Source organism: Paramacrobiotus metropolitanus, unplaced genomic scaffold (assembly GCF_019649055.1).
Source record: "Paramacrobiotus metropolitanus isolate TYO unplaced genomic scaffold, Prichtersi_v1.0 Parri_scaffold0000099, whole genome shotgun sequence".
NCBI classification, from domain to species: domain Eukaryota; kingdom Metazoa; phylum Tardigrada; class Eutardigrada; order Parachela; family Macrobiotidae; genus Paramacrobiotus; species Paramacrobiotus metropolitanus.
Genome location: NW_026570319.1, coordinates 281,889 through 305,238, shown reverse-complemented (window position 1 = coordinate 305,238; position 23,350 = coordinate 281,889).

The following is a 23,350-nucleotide window of genomic DNA, read 5'->3' as shown; positions in this document are numbered from 1 at the left end:
GGAAGGGATTCTGATGCAAAGCTATTGTTAGTGCAGGTGAAGTAATCAGCCGTTTCAAAGGAATGCTGAGCCGAAGCAATTAGTGACAGGATGGTGTGATAACTTAGTTGACTGACGGCTATTGTCTTTGCATTCGGCGTGCGCGTCTGCCGTCTCTCTGTCCTTTCATTTGCTTTACTCAGCGTTCCAGCTGAAGATTTTCTGTACCAAACATAGCACAACAAAACACGGGCGACTTTAAACGCGTATTATGAGAAATCAAACTTAATTTCACAACAAATCAATGCGTTATCAAAAAATTACTCAAAAAGTGTCGTTAAATCGAACACTACCTGCTGAGCTTGTTACACATACCGTTTTTTGATATCATGTAAGCTTTAGGAGTTACAGCAGAAAATGTTCAGGGGCGGCACCGCCCCACCACCCCTGGATCGGTTTTTAACACTTTAAATTTTTAGTAACAATGATATTGAAATTTCCAATGTGTGATAAGCTTTCACACTGTTTCCGCACCGAATAGCGTTTCCAGAAATTTTTTTGGATGAACAGTACTCAGTAAATTTCACCCTGAAATTTTTGACTTTAAAACTTTTTAATAAGTTTACTGTGAGCAAAATAAACTTTTTGCTAACGCTATAACGTAGTAAAATCATATTCCTGATATATCGTCAAGCGCGTTTGATGTAAAGTCGTGCTATGACCGTGTTATATGAGTTACCGCAGAGGGACCGAACCACTGGGAACCTCGCGTTAACTCGAAAAGCCCTAGCTATCACAGCACTGGTTGCGGCTTTATTGGAGGCTAATGGCTAATCGCGCGATTTCCGCTGGATCACCGTCAATGTGTGAAAACATATTTCAGTCAAAATCAATTTTTCTCACTTGAAACATGTTCGAATAGATTCTAGAATGCTTCTTGGTACTAAAAACAGTCGGTTTGCTTGCCCACCGTATAAGGTGATTCACTGCCCTACTCAAGGGGCTTCACTGTATTGTATACAGTGAAGAAGTCTGTATTGTATGAAAATACAATACAGCCCCTAGAGAACCGCGTTGGGTGATTTTACCAGGGCAGTAAGGCGTCTATGCCTGTGCGTATATGGAGAACTTTATCCATGAAGACTATAGACACGAGCAACTGCAGTATTGTCCGCTACGTGTTGGGCCAGCTGTCCGCATCCATGCTCGCTGACCAGCACGGCAACGGTCAAGGAAGTCGGAACGCCGATAACTAGAGCCAAAACTGTACTCAAGGGGTTAGCACTCCTTGAGTAGTGCTAACTAAACGAGTGCTAACCCCTTGATTACAGTTTTGCTAGAGCCATGGCTACAGACTTCAGTACACTTTCCAGAAACCTTTCGCTATGGGAAATAGTTAGCAATACCTGCTATGCAATATTATCTGTAATCTGCTTAATTACACATAATATTAATAGTAAAATATATATATAATAATTATTAGATTCATATGAACAGAGTTACATCGTAAGTATTTCTTAAATAAATGAACATATCTTGTCGGTTGGTTATTATTACATAATTTTTTGTTGCTGGCTTGCAACTTTGGCCGGCTTGGTTGAATTCTGATGCTCACATACATAAAGTTGCTTAAGGGGATCACTAGCAGTAGAAAGCGGGTTTGGGAAAACAGAAATGGTTTGAAAACGATGGCCAGATATGTGTTTTCACAACTTTGACTGAACGCAGAGAGGATTTAGCTACACAATGGTGTGGCGCGATCCTCTCTGGCCTGTGTCTAGACCGAGCTATTCATCAAACAAAGAAAAAACTTTGAAACTAAAAGTTGAATGAGAAAGTTTCTTTCTTTATAATGTAATATACATCGTTGTGCGTGGTTTCTTCTAGAAAGCTTATATACCGAAACATGTAAAAGAAAATTTCAAAATGTTTCAAATAAAACGCAAAAAACACTTTTCGAAAAGTGTTTTTTGCAGTTATTTGGAGTGCTATCTGTTGTGCAACATTGGAGTTTCGGTATATAAGCTTTCTAGAAGAAAACACGCACAACGATGCATATTACATCATAAAGAAAGAAACTTTCTCATTCAACTTTTAGTTTCAAAGTTTTTTCTTTGTTTGATGAATAGCTCGGTCTAGACACAGGCCAGAGAGGATCGCGCCACACCATTGTGTAGCTAAATCCTCTCTGCGTTCAGTCAAAGTTGTGAAAACACATATCTGGCCATCGTTTTCAAACCATTCCTGTTCTCCCAAACCCGCTTTCTACTGCTAGTGATCCCTTAAACAGAGAACAACAGTTCGACCGCGATAACTTTACTGGATTCGGTGGACTGCGCTCATATGAACCAGATAATGCACCCTAATAATCATGTTATATGGAGCATTTAATTTATTTTATTCAGATCGCATCAGAGCATGGCACGCCCAGTTGGTTAAACGTCATGATGAAAGTCTAGCGAAAATATAAAATCAATACAAGTAGATATTTTGATGGCTTTCTACATGTGGCTTCGGTTTCAACTTTTCCTTTTTCTGCTATATATGTAGACTCCGAAGAGGCGCAGACTTACCGGTCACCGAAGTGGAGGCCATCGCCAGCAGTACACCGCTGTCCACTGCGCTGTCCAACGCGACCGACGTTGAAAAAGAAACTGTGACGATGGATGGCGTGAATGAGACCGAGTCCGCCACCGAATTCGATTGGGTGCCGTCGGATCAGCGCCGCTACACGATGTTCCCGCCCGGTTGCCCGGCCTGCACCGCAACTGTCCCTGTCCGCCATGCAAGCGCAAACGCAAGCATTTGTAAATTACAGTAATATGATGGTCAGTTACTACTCATTTTTGCTGTTGTCTCCGCACGTTGCTGTTTAGCATGTAAGCGTTTATGTAATAATGAAATAAGGTGACTGGGACGGCTGCTTGTTTTTCATACACAGATATTTACAGTCTCGGTAATTTCGATGTGCGCGCAACCATTTTATCGCTTGTACGTAAAAGCCGAAATGCTCAAAAAGAGAGCAGAGGCAGCAATTGTAAACTAGCGGTGGTTGTTAGCGGTGGTTGTTACCACAATACTGCACGTAGCGCGGACGCCAATACCACTGAGTAGTGGTACTGGGTTTGTGAAATTGGAAAAGTGAGCCGTGACGCTCTTCGTGACGTCAGACAAATTTATGCTCTTGACGATCAGTTAATAGCAGCACCTCGCGCTTCGTGCAAATGAACTTCTTACTGTTAGCAGAGCTGCAACGGCAACAACCGGTCGAAAGTAAATCCCAAAAGTAAAATAACGCGTGGTAAAGCCGAAAATAAAATAAATTTTTGGAAGACTCGCATTCTGCGTGGTCATTATCCAGAAAGAGAAAAATATTTTACGAGAAAGACATGTTTTCGAAAGGAAACTAATCGTAAAAAATGACTTTTCGCAACTATAAAAAAAATTTCAGCAGATTTTTTCTGGATAAACTAATAATAAATTGCCGAAAGATTCTCAAAGAATTGCTTTGGGTCTGTTAAAAAAGCATAATACCATATACATACAGTACAGTGTATGACGAAATGGTCGCATAGCCCCATACCCAGCACTCTGTACGCAAGCGGTGCAGTGCACTTGTACGAAACGGATATTTTGAACGCAGTCGTACAGTGCAATGCGCTTCATACGTACTGAATGTGGAGATGTTGGGTATGCGACCATTTCGTCCTCAGCTGTACCTACAATGCGAGCAAGAAAGGAAGCTACGGGTTTAGGGTATGCGTTGTAGCGAAGACAGCGAAAACCGGTTTGTACAGCTAGTACGCGCACAGACAGCCACACTCATACGTGTGTAAGTGAATGCGAGCGGATTTACCCACTCACACACACATGTGCGCGATCGATCGATACAGCAAGGCAGCACTCCGCTTGCGCTTTTTGGCAGCACCGGAATGCGCTGTCTTCAGTCTATTTATAGTCACAACAGAGAGGCTGCATTGATCAACCAGCCTCAGCGGGCAAAAAAGGCTGTTCGCTGGCTTTTTAACATAGACCGTAGCCTCCTCATTTAGTCAGATTGTATATTTTGCTAGCTATTCACTGATCGATTTTGTATCCAGACAGCTTCCGCTCATGGCAAAATACGATCGCACTATGGATGTGCAATGAAGGAGACTATCATTGAAAATTGTTTATTCTGATTTTTGAATGATTGGCAAGCCGTAAGTCAGTGCTTCATGCCGACCGAGTAAACAAGTACTCGATGACCGATGATAAACTGGCAGGCAAATACATAAGTCAAATAGTAAAGTGCAAGCATAGCGATTATGCTGCTTTTGCTTGGATGATGCGGTTTGCGCCACGGCGAGCATCAGTACTGCCACGCACATGAACTCGTTACTCGTATACCTACTAAAAAACTAATATGTTGCGCTTATATTTTATCATCGGTACCGTGCAGGCGATGCATGCGATTCTTGTATGAGACTGTAGTTGCTGCCGCGGTAACACGACGCACTGAGTGAATTCGCCAGCATTCTGGCATTCCCCATCCCAACACTTTGCACACGACTGATCTGCAGAGTTTACGGATGGGGTGTGAAGAGATGCGAATGATAAAGAGAGACAGAAGGTTCAGTTTTAACAGTACTGTACTTGGACTGCGTTTCGGCATTCCCCATCCAGAAATGATGCAGTCGACTGACTGCAATTTCCGGATGGGGTTTGCAGATATTGCGGATGGATGACGTTGCGGATGACTTTGCGGATAACGGAATACGTCCGGGCGCGCTCCCGGGATACAACGAACGGTTCCAATTTAGTTCTCCATGGAAACATCTCCTGTTTGTCAGAATTCAGTTTCTTGGTGGCGTCTTCATGAAGTATGTCTGGGCGTTTTCACGAACATTTTGCAAACACACTGGCGGAGTCGGGCTGGAGTAATTTCTGGCAAATGACATCAATAAAACAAAACAATTCATTAATTTAGGCCAGTGCAACTGTTGATTTCTTGCACACCATGTAATGTTATATGTCTAACCATTAGAAAAAATTTCAATGCAGTTTGGCCAGATAATATTCCTCCCAATATGTTGCTGAGACCAAACTACTGACCGGAACGGAAGATTCCGAGGTACCGCCACGAAGCGGCCCTCACCCAATTGGATCGCCGACTAACATACCGGCACCCAACGAACGGGTAACTTCACCGTCTAGCCGACCTCTGCCAACAATGGTAGCCGCTAACAAAGGCATTGCCGACCAACAGCGCGAGATCGACAGGCTAAGGGCCATCCTGAAACGAGTCGAAGGACCTAATCGATATGACACGGACGAAGTCACCATACTCAACGGCAAGTTGGATCGGTCAACGCAGGCCATCTCCGAACTGAAGAGACAACTCGACGACGTGGAGAAACAACTGGCCGACACACAGTCAGCCTTGGTCGCCTCGGAACAAGCCGCGGGACAGCTCCACGAAATGCTGAACCGAGCTAACGAAGAACCTAAAGTGTACCGGAACGAAGTGGACCGGTACATAGTCGAACAACGACAGGCCGACAACGAGGTTGACCAGCTTCGACTATTAGTCGACCGACTCCAAACGGAGTTGGAAATTCTGACGGCCAGGAGCAGACAACAAAGTTTAGCTCATTCTGGTCGACCATTGGAACGAGGAACTCTCATGGCCGACTTGCAGGAAGCTAACACACAGTTAGCCGACCAGGTTTACGGCTTGAACGAGTACCTCAAACAGGAAGAGAAACTCCGAACTCAGCTGGAATACAACTTGGCTGAAGCTCACAAGGTGAACGAGGCGCAACGGAACCGCATCGTCTACCTTGAAGCCCGTGAGAACGAACTGTTCGACTACGGCACAGAAGCAGCCAGCAACATCACAGAGATGATGCGACAAATCGATGAGTTGGACACTGAGATCCGGTGCCTCCGGGAGGAGAAGAAGCACCTGGAACAAACCAGGGCCGAACCTCCATCCTATAGGACGTCCATGGCACAGGACTATCATCCGTCGCAAACCATACGCGACATTCTGTGGGGCGATAATCTAGCCCAAGAACTGGAGAAGAAGGAGACAAACACTTCCTACTTCGTCGGAGTGGTCACAACCGACCCGTCCATCGGAGCGCCCCAACAGCTTAATCCGATACCGAGTCAGCCCGAGCCGGGGCGTAACACGTCAACAGCGACGTCATATGTTCCGACCTCGAATGTGCCGACTACAACGGTAGCAACGGCCGGTGCGTATACGAGCACCTCGTTTTCGACGCGTACAACAATGCACGCGCCGATTCCCACCGCGTCCCACCCTGATAACCACGACGGAGCGGAAGCGCAGAGGGGAATTCCCTTTAACCGCCCACAACGACGGTTATGGGGAGAGCGAACGAACTCTCACCCGGAAATGGGAAACTTAGATCGCCCGAACCAACGAGGGTTCGACTTCGAGCGATCAAGGGCTCGGTCACACAACATGGCCGACCAGAGCGGATACTACGACCAACAGGAGTCGACCCGCCTTCCAACTGGCTACCCGGAACAAAGCCGGGCGCCGCCACATCGACCAACGGAAAGTCGATTGCCGTCGAGAGGAACACAACCTGGCTTGTACGGCAGGATTAACGAACAGCCCAGGGGATTCTATCCACCACCCTCACGGACGAATCCGGCACCACAAGCGCGACCGGAGACGTACGAAGGCCACTCGGAAGAACCGAGGCCACGACAGCCAACGTCACAGGCTCGGACGCCACCCCCACAACAGTATGGAGGTCGACCGGAACAGCCTCGTTACGCAAACCAGGCACAAGCACAACATCCGCAACAGGACGGATATGATCGCGAGTACGAACCGGCTTACCATCAGGCCGGATATCCGGACCAACAGGGTCGGATACCGTATGCCAACCCGGCACCCGCCCCGGCTGCACAACAAGCTGCGCCGGCGGCATACCCAATTCCTCCGGCACAGGATCCTGCACACGTCGCCTTGGTACGAGCCATGGCCCACGGACGGAGGCAACCTATGCCGCCGTTCGATGGCGACCACACTAAGCTCCATGGGTGGCTAAAACGGATCCGAAGCCTGCATCGTCAAGCCCAACAATGGTACGAGGACGATCAGACTTTCATGGCCGACTTGGCGGCCGTACTCGAAGGTCAGGCGGAGGAATGGCACACACTAACAGCAGCCGAGGAACCGCTCGGTGGATGGCCAGTCGACTTATGGCTGACCAAGTTTGAAGAACGATTTGCGGATAAGGATAGCGAAATCAACGCTATGAGGACGATGGTCAAACGCACGTACCGTTTCGGACAAGAGACGCCGGAACAGTACTATGACGCAATGATGTATATCAAGTCCCAGGTCCGCAACATCACTGATGAGACGGCACTTTACTACCTCAAGGAAAACATCCTCGAACCCAGACTACGGGAAGCCCTGGAAATCAGGATGCCGAAGACACCGATCGAACTTCGCGACTTTATAAGGCAGTTTGTCAAGGGCAAGGAAATGTACAAAGTGGCAGGGGGTTTACGGGACGGTGACTACATCAGAGTCCGGGCTACAACGCTTGTACCGACTCAAACCCCACCACCACTGGCACCGCAGCAGACCGTATATCAGCCGCACGGGCTGCCGGAATACCCCGCATACTGCCAGGATCCCACACAGGGATACGGCATCAGCTGACGCATCTGGCCTGCAGCACGCACGTGGTTGCCGCCAGCATTCTTCAACGCCTTGGCAGACGCTCAAGAACCCTTTGGCGTCCACTTGCTAGATTTGGCCATCAGCGCCTTTGTTCTTGCTTCCCTGCTATTACGCAGGATTGTTCCCCTTTATTTGTCAATAAAGCTCACTCGTGATCTCCTCGCCAGAGTCTGTTACATGGTAAGCAGCTCGTCTGGTTTTCTTTCCTACGGAATCTCTGAGGAGACGGTGAAGGCTTAACTCGCGGAGAACTTGTGAGGAACCTAAAAGTCACTGACGGAGCGACTGCTGAAGCAGCCGCTGCCTTGGCTTTTGATCGGACTGATCTGCCGTCTTACAGCTGGGAAAATACAGGGATCACTGACGTGATTCTTGCCCAGCTGGTGAGCACAGTTCACGTGTCTCTTCCACATTGAAGAGCACGTTTCCCAACAGCACGGACTTCTCCCAACTGACGGATCAGACTCGAACTAGAGTCTGCAGCGCGAAACGGATTACTCCATAATACGGGGACCTTCGGTTTGAACACCGACCCGCAACTTTAACGGCGGATTTTAGCTCGGAAACGACGGATTTCCGACCTCGGACGGAGGAAACCGACCAGAACCGACACCGACACCGACACTGGTAAAGTCACGGTCTAGGTCGATTTTAGCCGTAACTAGGTCGGCTTTTAACTTCCTAACGGTTGAAAATTATTTTTGACGGACGGATAAAATTTTCCAACGTTGAAAAAGTAATTTCTAGCGGAGAAACCGACCTAAAATTTTACTTTTGACGAATATCCGACCTGCTAGGTCAACGAACTGTCTAACAAAGACTAACCGACAACAGGTCGGAAATTTTCTTTCTTTTCATTTCTAACGGCGTTTCAACCGCCAGAAAAATTCTAAAAATAGAAAAAGCTATTTCTAACGGAGCAGATTCTTAAAATCCGACCAGATAAACTTTTTGGCCGACTAGGAATAATCTGTCTCGCTTACGAAAATAGCGCGAAAATTCTTCGGACTTCCTTGTGACGTTAGAACGACCGATTTTTAGTACTTTAGCGCCAGCCAATCAGCGTGCAGGGAAACTTCCCATACGCTTAACATAGGGGAGTATGCACGGGAGTACAATAAGGATTACTCCCGGCGTATGAATCCGACCGCGTCGTACTCACCCCAGTACGCCGGTCAGGAAAGAAATCAGCCATCCTCAGCCGACTCGACAAAGGCTACTGAGGCAAGGGAAAGGCGCAACGAGCAAATCCCCCTTGACGTAGCAGCCCCGTCCCACCCGACCGGGGGGGATGTGGAACAGCTGCAGGCAAAGACCACATTGTCTCATGCCGACCAACAGTCGAGCTCACACAGAGCTCAAGACTCGGTAACGGCTACAAAAGCCACCGAGCTCGAACGGCAATCACCCAACAGGACGGAAGGAACGCCGAAGTCGACCTCGTCCAACATGGACATGGCGACTAAGGAAGTTGGACAACAGTTGCTGACCTCGACTGGACCAGAACAGCTGACAACAGAAGTCGGCAAAGTCCAACCGACCACACAGGTCGGAAGGATTTCGCCAACCTCGAAGGCCGGTCAACAAAAGCCGACCACGGCGGTCGGTCAACCGAAGCCGACCATGGAGGAGGCACAAAAAGAAGTCGGCAACAAGCAACCGACTAGCCTGGAACGGCAACCAACCGACACAAAGTCGGATGTGGCCGTCCAGCCCAACGGAGGTTATGGACGCGGAGCCGGCCAGACAGGCGGCTATGGAACCTTCTCAAACCGCGGCGGTGCTCGGCAGTCTACAACTTACGTAGACAATATGGAAGCAGCGTTTTTCCAGTGGACTAAGGAACGAACCTACTCATGCAAACATTGCATGTTTAACAACCACGACGGAGCACGCTGTGGATACGCCGCCAACGGACCGGCTAATAACCCGAACCTTCGGTGGTACAACGACTGGTACCGCCGATACACGACAGATGGCCCGGTTGGCTCGGATAACCCATACTGGCGGGATATCGTGCCACCACCGCGCCCCCGCCAGCAAAAGGCTGGCAGCTCGGGCGGTTCCGGCAACGGAAGCCGGTCGCCCGGCAGAGGAAATGGCGGGAACCGCAGGAATAGCGGCGGGAGCCAACAAGGGTCCCCGGCGTACCGAGAACCGTTACCGCCTCGTCAGTCTTTGGGCTCGACGCCACCCAACAATGGGTCGGCTCTGGATAACACCCCGGGAAACGCCCAAGGTCGATGAGCTCCGGTGACTCATTAGACCTCCAACATCCCACAGAACCACCGGACAAGGATAACCCGACTAACCAACCGCTTTCTCCCCGGAACGAACCGACCTTCACCCCGTTACAAAAACGGATATTAACAGTCCTAAACGCATTAGGACTGGAACGGAACAGCTGCACGGAAGACGAATTCCTTGCGGTATTGTCAGCCCCCACACAGGAGGCAACGGCTGCTCGAACCATGGCAGCCGAACTCGGTATTTTCATCAACAATAGAGAAATCGAGATCCGGACCGGAACGCAAGAAATGCCCGACCAAATCGACCCGGCGCATCAACTCGGCGTTTGAACGTCGGAGGTCGGAACGCAAGTATTGCCCGGAACGGCCGACCCAGCGCCTCGACTTGGCGTTGGAACGTCGGAGGTCGGAAAGCGAGAATCGCCCGGCCTAAGCAGCGCAAACAACGCGACTACGCCGTCCGTCACACAAAGTGACGTAGTACGGCCCGGTCACGGAAGTTGGACCGGATTGCCGGTGAGGATAAACTCAACCAAGCAGCCCAGACGAGGCCCAAGACGTGGAGGACCGGGACGCCGATTCACACACCGGGGCAACAGAAACTTCCCCAACGTATCATCCGGATGCGCAAAGAACAGATACACCGCAAACATTGCGGACGACCCAACAGAACGGTCCAACTCAACATTTCCCATTCTACGAGAACAACAAGCCTTCCACATAGAAGGCTGGGAAACAGTCCCATTGGAAGCACAGGTACCCGTTTACTCTCGGCCGGGAGAAGCGGACCTCTTCCAGCGAAAAGAGCAACCAGCTAGAACGGTAGCCGGTTCTCGAACATTCCTCAACCTCGACTATATGTGGTCGAAACTGAGGCCAACGGACGTTAAGGTGGAGGAATGTAAACGAACGCAGGCACAACTGTTCGGAACCGCCGAAATACCGAAGGACGGAGTCATGAACCGACCTGAGGTACAAGAAGTGGTTGAAGTCGGAATCGAGCCTACACAAGGTTCAATTCAACAGCAAACCGACCACGGACCGGTGTCATTAATTCCCATCAAACCAACGATACGGGAAGTAACTTTCGAGAAAGGAATACACAAGAAACCGAAGACACTTCGAGCTTGGACACACGAAATCCAAGTCGGATCCACGCCCACATTGGCGATGTTGGATACCGGAGCGGAGACTTCGCTCATCGAACAACGGTTTTGTGAGGGGAACGGTTTAACGATGCAACCCCTCGGATATTACACCAAAATACTTGGTGTAGGCGGACAAGTCGCCTTCATGGTGTCTCACTGCTGTACCGCACCTGTAACAATGCAGGGTTTTACGAGCCACCATACTTTCCACGTCCAGCCGACCGAAGCGGACATTCCAGTGCTACTCGGATGCGACTATCTGCATTCGAAGTTCACCTTCGTCTTAACACCGATTCCCACCCCGGAACAACCAGGAGGAACGACGGTAGTGCAGTCTATCCCGATACCAGAGGCATCGAGCAAGTTATCAAGTGAAGTGAGGGTAAATCAGCTGGGCCCGCTGACGGAACCTTCGCGTAACATTTGCCGTGACTGCCGGGACAACAACCAAACTCTGCTCGAGGAGCTCAAGCTGCACAACGCCATTGAAGCGTACGAAGGACGGAAAAACACTGGTACACTACGACCGGCCAAGACTGTACTGAAGTCTATCCCGATACCAGAGGCATCCTCTGACGCGGATGCCCAGAACCTAGAGCAAGTACGGCAAAAGTACCGAACTTGGTTCTCGGGAGTTCAGCACTTTCTTGACCAACGGACGTCGGAGATGGTGACCACTCTGCAACAGAACGGAGCGGTGACTCCCGACCAGATACTTGACGCACAACAAACGTGTGAACCTGTAATCGCCCTCATGAACGACATAGAGGACGAAGCATGGGAATGGGAAGACGAACGAGATCCTATCCATCGACAGCACATGGAATATGGACTCCCCATACCACCCTCGCTCGAAATATCCTGCCAGGAACTCGGCAGACGACTCTTCACTTATATGCAGGAAATCCGGTTGCACGGAGAATCGTCAACGACTGCATTCTGGCAACGGTACGGCGAGGATACCACCATAACGCGGCACATCCCCGACCCGTTACCACCAATCAAGGAGCATACTCCGACCAAAGTGCAGTTTGTGAGTAGCCCGGCAAAGGCCCAGGACGACGTAATCCTGGAGGAAACCGATAAACCTTACCGGTGTACCATCTGCCAAGACAACATTGACGGAGTGGTACGAGCCATAAAGGCTCATCACGACCTAACCTGGTCGGACGACAGACCGTCGTCACCGTCACCTCCGCAACAGGAACGGAAGGTAGATCGCTTTCGAAAGCCCCAACAGACGAGCATCCGATGGCGGAGCGACATAGGCTCACAGCCAACCGACCTCGAGAATCAGGACGGAGCTAGTCGACCTACCCAACCGACGGACATGGCCGACCAAGCCGAATCGACCATACTGGTCGAAGACGGTAACATACCGCAAGTCGGACAGGGAGACGGAACAACCGTCGAAAATGAAGATTATCAGTCGGACGACTCGGACATACAAAGTACGAGTGACTCGGCGGACACGGACTCCGATAACCGACCTTCGGAAGAATCCGAGGAAGAAGACGACGAAGATTTCGACCCGTCAGTTCGACACTGTAAGACGGATAAACCGAGCATAAACGACTCGGATTCGTCATCGGAGGACGAAGAACCGACCTACGACGTCCGAGTAACTACAGCATTGCGGACTATAGTTCACACAGAATTCATAGTCGAGCAACCGGAACAAACCGAACAGCCCAAGCCGGTCGACTCCAAACAACAGGAGGAACTCGACCAACTTAAGGCTTTGTGGGAATTCGGAGGAGGTAAACCGGAGGAAGACGATCCCCGACCTCCAACCATAGTCGTCCAGCAGTTGTTAACGGAACAACCGACCTTGGCTAACTTGACCGATCAACAGAAGTCGGAGCACTTCAACACGTGGAAGGCACGAGTAGCCAAAGTCAAGACGATTGACGAGTTGGACCTAGACAAAAAATGCCCAGAAGTTCACCACCTAAAACTGGATCCCTACGTAGAGACGAAAGCACTAGACGACAAGTCGTCTTTAACAGCGAATGAGTCTCTCTCCCACCATGGTCGACATGTTCGATCAAAGTACGGACGGCCAAACCAATGGATCCGAGAAGACGCATTTACTTCTCTACCCTACAACGGGTAGTCCGACCTATTCGGCCGATTGAAGCTAAGATCGACATCCGACCTCAAGTCGATACGGCCTGGATAAACATTCATAATATGACTCACCAAACGAAAGTGCTGAAGAAAGGCGTACGACTTGGCCATATGCAATACGCCGATGTCTTCGAACCGGAAATCAACAACGAATTTTTTGAATGGGAACTCCCACACAGAGTGGCGAAGACATGGCCCCACACACGAGAAGTGAAGCCAAAACCTCAGTTCGAAATTTTCGAGGCAACAGGAGTTCGATCTCAACGGAAAGTCAAACTCATCCCTCGAGCCGTAACCATGGTAGAAGTTGTCCTGGACGTACCGGTATCCAAGGACCAAAAATTGATTGATGTACGTCGGCGAATCCGACCCCAAACGAGACGGAATCGAATTCATGGACGGCGTAACTAAACATGACGGGAAACGATTCACCGTCATGGTGGCTAACCACACTCATTGGCAAGTCACCTTACGCAAAGGTGCACAGATGGGCCGAGCCGAACCATTCACCATGATGACGGACGACCAGAAGGTCGAAAAAGCACGAGTCAACACGGCTGAAGCCGAACAGGAAGACGCGGAATCCCAAGAGGAGCGAAAGAGAATCATCGACTCCATGAACTTCGGTAAAAACTTAACCGATGAGCAACTAGCTAAACTGAAGGCAGTTGCATGGGATTACCGGACCGTATTTCCGACCTCCAAGAAACCTTATGGAGACGTCAAAGGGGTAACCCATACCATTGATGTCCAAGGCGCACAGCCGATTAAGATGAACCCCACCAGGACAAGTTGGAAGGGACGTGAGTTCATCCAGAAACACGTGCAAGAGATGCTCGACCAAGGAGTCATCGAACCGTCATCGGCAGCATGGAGCTTCCCCGTCGTCTTAGCCGCGAAACGGAACGGAGACGGCACGGTAGGAACACGCTTCTGCATCAACTATATCAAGTTGAATGCCGTCACGAAGAAAAACAACTACCCACTCCCGAACCCGGACGAGCTCCTGGACCGATGCGCCGGAATGGAGTACTACGGCAAGGTAGACTGCCAGTCCGGCTTTTGGCAAATTCCAATGGACGAACAATCCAAGGACTACACGACCTTCGTAACACCCGAAGGTATGTGGAGATTCAACCGTATGCCGTTTGGAGTCTGCAACGGACCAGCAACTTTCCAAATGCATATGGATAAGATAACAGCATCAGCTCAGAAGAAGGGTGTGTTCGCCTACATCGACGACATCATCTTCTTCGGCAAAACGTTCGAAGACTTCCTCGAGGCTTTCCGGGCAACTCTCGAATGCCTCCGCGATGCTGGATTGACGGTCAAACCCTCCAAATGTGAGATCGGAACGGACAGATTGCTGTTTCTTGGACACGTACTTAGCAAGAACGGAGTCCAGACCGATGACGAGAAAGTGGCCTGTATTGCAGAACAAAGCTGCCCGAGAAACCGAACGGCAACTCAGGTCGTTCCTCGGACTGGCCAACTACTACCGTAAGTTCATCCGAGGATACGCTCAGAAGACTTCAAAAATGTATGAGCTCCTAAGGAAGGACAAGAACTTAAAGCTTGATTGGACGGAAGCCCATACGGCAGAGTTCAACGACATCAAGAAAGCGCTAACAGAAGCACCCGTACTGGCGAAGTTCGACCCAACTAAGAAGACCGTCATCGAATGTGACGCAAGCGGAGCCGGACTTGGCGCGGTGATCTCACAACACGATCATCCAATTGCCTACGCCAGCAGAGTCCTACGAGGACCGGAACTCAACTATGGAGTTACCGAATGGGAATGCTTGGCCGTGGTATAGGCGGTGCAGAAATTCAAGCACTTTATCGACCATGGACCATTCACCATACGAACGGACCATCGAGCATTGCAGAAGCTGCTCCGATGCGAGTCGAACCGACCCGGCATCAACCCTCAACTAACGAGATGGGCACTGGCTTTACAAGGACGGGACATAACCATCGAGTATAAGCCAGGCGTTTCTGCGACAATGCGGATGCCCTGTCGAGATGGCCGCTCGAGCGTAGTGACGACAAAGATCCACACGAAGAGTTGGACCAAATCCCCAACTTCGAGGACTTTAAGGACGAAGTTAAGGTCTGTACAGTACGGATTCTTAGACGCCTGAAGGCGAACGCCTCGAAGAAGAGGAAGAAGGATCTAAAGGAACCACCAAGGATCCCCCTTCCACCGGTTCTCCTTGGATGCAACGTCATAACTGACTGGGATGACTTGAGTACCGCAGAGGTCCGAGTTATTAACATACCAGCACCGGAGACGCCGGAACTGACCATTCGGACCGTCAACACGGCGGAAGACGACGAGCTGGAAGTTGAAGAGACACTCCCACCTCCACCCGAACCGAACGTGGAACTTCAGAAAGCGCAGTTGCGTGACCCGCAGCTACGTAAAATCATTGATGAACTGGAGAATCCAGAGAAACTCGACCATAAGTCGAAACATCTGGAACACTACCAGATGGCGCAAGGAGTACTGTACAGACTGAAGACGATCAACACAAAGTTGGAGCGTTGCTTCGTCGTACCACTCTTTATGCGCAATCAAATTATCCGATCACTCCACGACGGAAAAACCGGAAACCCCTTCGGACGGGAGAAAACGATCGAAGCATTGAAGTTACGCTATTACTGGATAAGGATGAATAGCAACGCCATTGCCTACATCGAGAAATGCCGACAGTGCATCATGACGAACAAGCAACGATGTCCACCACCGGGTAAACTCCAAAAGACGGAGGTCGGTGAAGCTTGGTATCGCATATATGCGGACTTCAAAGGTCCCCTTCCTCGGACGGAGACGAAGGGATACCAGTATATCGCAGTGGTAACTGACCAGCTGACGAAGTTCACCGTAGCCCGGGCAACAAAGACGAACACCGCGAGAGAATTCGAAAGGTTCTTCGTCAAGGACGTCCTATTGAAATACGGAATGCCGACCTTCATCCACTCGGACAGAGGGACTCACTTCACGGTGAAGACGTTCGCTAAGGTCGCACGGTTTTTCGGCATCTAACACACACACTTGAAACTGCCCATCATCCGGAAGGACAAGGACAAGTTGAACGGCAAATGCAGACGATTTGGGACGGAATGAGGAAGTTCTGCGACGTGAAAGACGGACACCGATGGCACAGAGCCTTGGATTATGTCGTCTGCGGAATGAACCGAGCCGTCCATGCCGCGACTAAGTTCTCTTCATTTTACATGCTGTACGGTCAAGAAATGACCATGCCACAGGACATAGTGGCCGGAACGAATACACCGGAAACCTTTACGGATAAGGAACACTACATCCGACGGATTAAAGAACGACTTCAACGCTCGCACGAGATTGCCCGCATCAACATTGATGAAGCGTTCGAACGAAATGCCGAGCACTATAACAAGAAAAAGTCGAATCCGACGAGGGATAAGGTAACGGTGGAATTTCCGACCAAGGATCCAACTCGGAAGGAACGCTACAACGGAGTTTGACGGTCATCAACTACGTTGGCCCAAATAACTTGCTCCTTCGATGCGAAGACGGACGTGAAGATACGGTAGCCGTCGACCGAGTAAAACATTGCCGAGTCGAGACAAGTCGACCAGCAACTCGGTCAACTGTCCCAGTAACCGACCCTACAGAAGGGAAAGCTACTCGGAAGCCGAAGAAGAAATCAGACGAAACCGTTGGAAAACTCTCGGATCCGACCAAAGACGCGGATAAAGCCGAACCGACGGTGAAAAAGAAACGAGGTCGACCTCGGAAGAAACCTCCGACCGACTTCGAGACACCAGCACTGAAGGAACTTCAAAAGCAAGATGTTATAGCAGCTGAACCAGCACCGACCTCGGAAGAAGCTGAGAACAAAGCTCAGCCGACCACGGAAAAACCGAAGTAGTCGGACAACATGTCGGAGACGCCGGTCCAGCCAGCCAACCAACCTACGGAAGAACCGAAGCCGGTGACAAAGCCAGCTCGGAAGAAGAGGACGGTTAAGAAAGCCGATTCGTCGGCACCGACCACAGAGGTCGTTGTAGCCGACTCAGCAGTCCAACCGACTAAGCCAAAGCGGAAGTACACTAAACGGAAGGTCGACATACCCAACACATCGGCGCCGACTAAAGAAGTCGCAGCAGCTGACCAGGCAGTCGAACCGACCAAGCCGAAACGGAAGTATGGGACAGCTAAGAAACCGAAGCTGACGGCACAACAGATGCTGGAGGAAACTGAAGTCGCTAAAGACGAAGCCCATAAAGAAATCCTCGAGCGAATATCGGAAGGACGGGCAGACTCGGAGAAACCAGTCAAAACAGCAAAACCCAAGACACCTAAAACTGCAGCCAAAACCGGACAGACTTAGTTATAGCGGCCCCGCCGGTCCCTGTGAACTTGGGATAGGATCAGGTTCCCACACTGGAACCTGATCTCGACCTGGAACACCCAAGGGGACTTTACTCCGAGAAACGGCACGGTCGAAAATTGACCTAGCTGAGAAACAGCTTAGCCGAGAAACAGCACAGTCGAGAAACGACTTCAGAACGGAAAAACACCTTCTTTTGTTCTCTTTATAGAAACCAATCAACCACGTAAACAGCGGAAATCAACGACGACTATGCCAGTGGCGCCGACTACACCAGTTTGCCGGATTCTTTGGTCAGACCCGGAAACGTGTGGTCAGACCTGGGTATTTCGGTTCTTTCACCGTACCGGTACGTCCCCCAAGGAATCCCCTGGAACGAGCTGGGCAACCGACCCCAGTTCCCCAGTATGGCACTTGCAGATCGCAATTACATCTGCTAATATAGCAGATCAACCACGTTCTGCGACCATCGGAGCCAACAGAAGCCCCAATCCGCGTTACAATGAGCTGATCACGTAGTTACATGGTACAGACCACGCCGTTAACCACGGTCAGCTATGAAGATTACTCCGGCCAACCGACTCCGGAGCAGAGACCGAGAGGATTACGCTTGCCAAGCACCCGTTGCCCACCTTGGAACGGGTAGCCGAGCAGCCTTCATCAGTGTAAACAGCGGATATCCCTCGGCCAACCCGCCAACAGCGCAGAAAAGTCTCGGAATCGACTATAAGTACTTGAGTCGACCATAAAGATCGGCCTCGTACTTTGCCCATGAAATGGAGACATTGCGAATACTGCCGCACTAACCGACCACAAAGGTCGGTTGTGCAAACCGACCATAAAGGTCGGTTCTGAAAAACTTACCACATCCAGAACGGATTTGTAATCAGGCAGATTGCAGAACCAACTTGCTACCTTAGCCGACCACACAGATCCACTAGATACACGGCAGCCGACCAGAGAAGTCTATATTATGGCCGACCACACAGGTCGACCATAACGATCAACAGAAGTCGACCATGAGGACGGACGCACAGAACTCCCAGGATCAAGCCGTTTTGACGAGTGCCGACTAGCCCCACATGGGCGAAAAGGAATAAGTCGTCTAGGTCGATCATCAAGCAGAATGCCTAACCGACCTCAAGTCTGAGGTCGGAAGTGACCGACCAGAGGTCGGAAGGATGCGACAACAAGTCGTCAAATGCAACTGCAAGTCGGATACCGACCCCCTAACGGAAGAATCCAGTTTTGGGACGGATGAAAACACAGTTCATCCGACCTTCGGAGGTCGACTATAACCGACCTCGGAATACCGGTATGCATAACCGACCTCAAGTCGGAGGTCGGAAGTGACCAAACGGAGGTCGGAAAAACGCGACAACAAGTCGGCGAAACATCCAGAAGACGGACGTCGACCTCCCAGCGGAAGAATTCAGCTTTTGGACGGATGGAAACACGGTTCATCCGACCTTGGGAAGTCGGACATAACCGACCTCGGAAAATCAACATGGATAACCGACCTCAAGTCGGAGGTCGGAAGTATACGACAACAAATCGGAAATGTGATCAGAAGTCGGATGGCGACTTCCTAGCGAAAAATTTCAGCTTTTGAACGGATGAAAACACAGTTCATCCGACCTTCGGAGGTCGACCATCAAGAAGAATGGATAACCGACCTCCGCAGACTGGACTCAATCCAACGCGAGCGTATGAACGCTGAGTAGTACTGCGAAAGAGGAACGAGAGAGCAAGTACTGCTCAGTGTGTGCGCTGCGTATATCCGCTTCAGCGGATGAGTCAGTGCAGCAGCAGCACACGTACGTACGGCAAGAGAGGCGATAGCGGCATGCAATGGGTGCAAGTACGTCCTGTGTGGACCGTACGCACCCGGCGCAGGCTGCCATCTCTGACACTACTGTACCGAGAATATGTCGGCCACCATTTTTGAGTCGGTGCCGAACATACGATGGAATCTATTATTTTACACAACTGTAGTTGCTTTCGCCTGTCTGATTGCTAACGAAGTGTTTGTTGGTTGCATTTCTGCACATTATATTTAAGCCTTAATCCGCACTATACTACCGTCGAACTATCATATATGTTACGCGAAGGATCGGAATCTGAAGGATTTCCACTGCGTGAATGCGCAACCGAATCCTTCTGTTATCAGTCCCATATAGAATTTATTTAAACTTAGCATTTATCAACAGAGAGCATCATGCGTGCCAAAATTAATTAAGAAAATAAGCGCTGTGCATGCCGGATTGGACATCGGCCCATTTGATGCGCCTGCATTTCGGCATTCTCCAACCGGCAATAATGCAGTCGACTGACTGCAATTTTCGGTTGGGGTATGAAGAAATTGCGGAGGATGGAGAACCGCTCTACCGGAATCAAACGTTGGCCTCCACTTATTCCTCCTTTCAAGTTTTTCTGTGGAATTTATGCTCATATACAGCAAATGAATACGATTAATACTGTTTACAATGTTAATGTATTTAGCCAAACCAGTGTCACACTGTGGCTGTTGATTTCTTGTGCACAGTGCTTTATTAATGTATAATTTCGAACATTTAACAATTGGCGGTGTTGGCTTATTGAGTGGATTAACAGAATTCTGCAATCTACAGAGTACATGACCATCCCGTACTTCGACTTTGTTCCCATTGCGGGCGCTTTTACAATAATATGGATTTTGGACAAAACCCGCAATTTTGGAGTAAAGAAATTAGTTTTTATGTTATACGTATTTAGGAAGAGACGAAAAGTTTAGTCAAAAACTTCTAAAGTACCCATAGTTTAAGAAACAAATTTCCACCGCCAAGAGTGTAAAAGAAACTTTAAGAGAAATTTTGAATCATTTTAAGTAGGTTGTTCTACCTGCGCAAGCTCATTGTTATCTGAATTGGCCATTGCAGAATAAATTATTAGCAGAAATGTTTTCAGGAAAACAAAATATTGAATTGCAAAAATCGATATTTCTCAGAAAAATGCTTTGCCAAAAAATGCATGAGGTTATATACAGATATTTTGCGATTTATCTGCGGTCATTGAGTCGCGCTGCTTCCGCTAGCCTGCATGATGATTCCTCACGATCTTTTATTGTTGTCTTGATGGAACAAGGCGATTGTATTGTAGTATGTACTCATTAAGATTGTCATTGGAAATATTTATCCGATTTTTGAACGATCGGCGCACCGAAAGTCCCGCTGTACTTCAACTGAGCAAACAGTTACTCGAGGATATATAGTAAACGGCAAGCAAAAACATAAGGTAAAAAGTAAAGAATCAAGTATACGATTCTTTGCTATACGAAGAGTGGTCAGACAGATCCCCCCGAACTCAACTTCCAAAAGTCTCAGAGATCATGGGACCTACCGCTATGCAATGCGTCACTGTCAACATTGCTGGACGTTTTTCGTGACGATGAAATTAACAGCTCGTCTCCTTGCTCAGTCTAAGCCGGCATCTGGTTAAATGCGCTGCCTTCGGCACACATTGGAAACCTCCTCGATGACGATACATTAAAGATTTCAGTCGGTCTAAGGCTGGGCGCAGTACTCTGTGAAGCACACTCGTGTGCAAAATGCCGCAAACCAGGCGACGTTTATGGCCACCACGGACTGTCATGCTCCTACTCCGCCGGTAGACACGCTCGCCATGGCGGGCTAAACAGTAATGTCTGCCGATCATTAGTTTCGGCGGGTATCCCAGCGAAGCTCGAGCCCCGCGGCACATCCCACACGTCCGATCGTCGCCCGGACGGGTGCACGACGTTCGCCTGGAAACGTGGCATGTGTTTAGCCTGGGACGTCACTTGCGTCGACACTGTCGCCCCATCGCATATCAAGCCCACTTCGGCATCCGCGGGATCCGCCGCTGCCCAAGCCGAAGACAGGAAGACCAATCTGTACGCATACCTCGATGGCAGATACATTTTCGCGCCGCTAGCCTTCGAAACACTCGGACCATGGGGCAAGTCGGCATCCGCTCTAGTGAAGGAAATCGGCAAGCGACTGCAGCAGCACACTGGTGAACCTCGATCACATGAATTTCTACGCCAGCGTCTGTCTATCGAAATTCAGCGGGAAAATGCGGTGTCCGTTTTTGGAACTATGGATGTAACGGACAACTTAAGAGAAATTTTCCTGTTATAATTATTCTTGGTTTATTAACAAAATTTGCAGTGTGACTGGCTTGTGCTAATAAAGACCACCCAGTAAACGATACTTCCACGTGGATGATGTGACCAGCGCCGCACAGCAGTGATTGATAACCATAATACTTTGTATTTCCGTCAATACACTGCTTCACATACCAGCTCGTATACAAGCCGTGAATATCCTGCTTTTCCATTTATCCATCGATGCCGAGCGGGCGATGTGTGTAATTATTTTACGTGTGATAACACGGCACACGGAGTGGACTCACCGGCATTTCGGCATTGCCATTCCCAACCCAACATACGGCTGATGTGTGCGTATACGGTTGGTTATGTAATATGAAAAGATGCGGATGACGAAGAATAAATAACCGCGCTCATCACGTCCTTTGTTGCATCGCTTGCTACAGTGGGATGGTCTTTTATCCGTCATTTGGAATCTCGGCCGATGAGTCGGTGAGCTGGCGGAAAAAGCGCTAGTACGTAGACAGTCACCAGCCGCCCATAAAATCGCAACTTACGCGATGATCACCAGCTTTTCCCAAATTAGCGCACAATCTTGTGTGATGTACAGATCGATACAATTGCCGGGACCAGAAAGAGCATTTTCCGGAAGCCGCTTTAACGGGATTTAACAATAGATTGTAGTCGCACGCACAAAAAGGCTTACGATAGACGGTACGATACACGATAGCTCTTGCACGTCATCACAGCGTACCCTTACCGGACCGTTTGACGATAGGATTGACGGTACAAGGCTCAGATATCGTCAAGCATACCGTTGTGCTCAGCGATATAGCAACCACTCGCGGTGGCGGTGGCCTCCATAACAACGGCTGCAGTTGCCAAAACACGAAATTTTTGAATTGATAGAGTAAGCTTTAAGTATTCTTGATTAACCAGCAAAGTAAACCCAAGGAAGGATAAAATTATCTGAAGTTTTTTGATACCAAGTGGGAGCGGTTTGTCAAAAAATTCACGATTCTGCAGCCGTTTGCGTTTACCATGCTAAGCTTACGGAGCAGCTGGAGTACTCTGCGCGAGCAGTTCACTCAGACTCCGTAGACTTCTGTGTTAATTAAAAATGCTCCTAGAAACGCTCACTTGCGCTCTAATTTAGATGTTCTGATATCGAAAAATAATCTGGAATTTTAGTTTTGATATGACTTACAGCTGGACGCAGTTTATGTCATTCAAAAGTGCCAAGGCTGATTGAAAGTTTTAACGTTTCTTCACGAAAGCATGACTCGACTGTATCGTACACCGTTTGTGATGAGTGCGACAGCTCTAATGTGCTAACGATACGGTTCCGATACGGTGTCCCACCGTATGGTTTACCGGACCGTATACCGGGACTGTATTGCGACTACAATCTAATGGCTGGCGATTTCCCGATCAACGCTTTATCTGAATTGCCATTAGAGATTCTTACGTATATAATTATATCCACATAAGTATTATTAGACCAAACTGCATTTTAGTTTCCAAGCAAAAAAAATAAATAAAAATAACTTTCGATAACTTCGACATATGCAAGCAGTCAATGCCAGTTACGGCAAGGTGTAGTGCGCAAAAGGGAGCAAAGGATA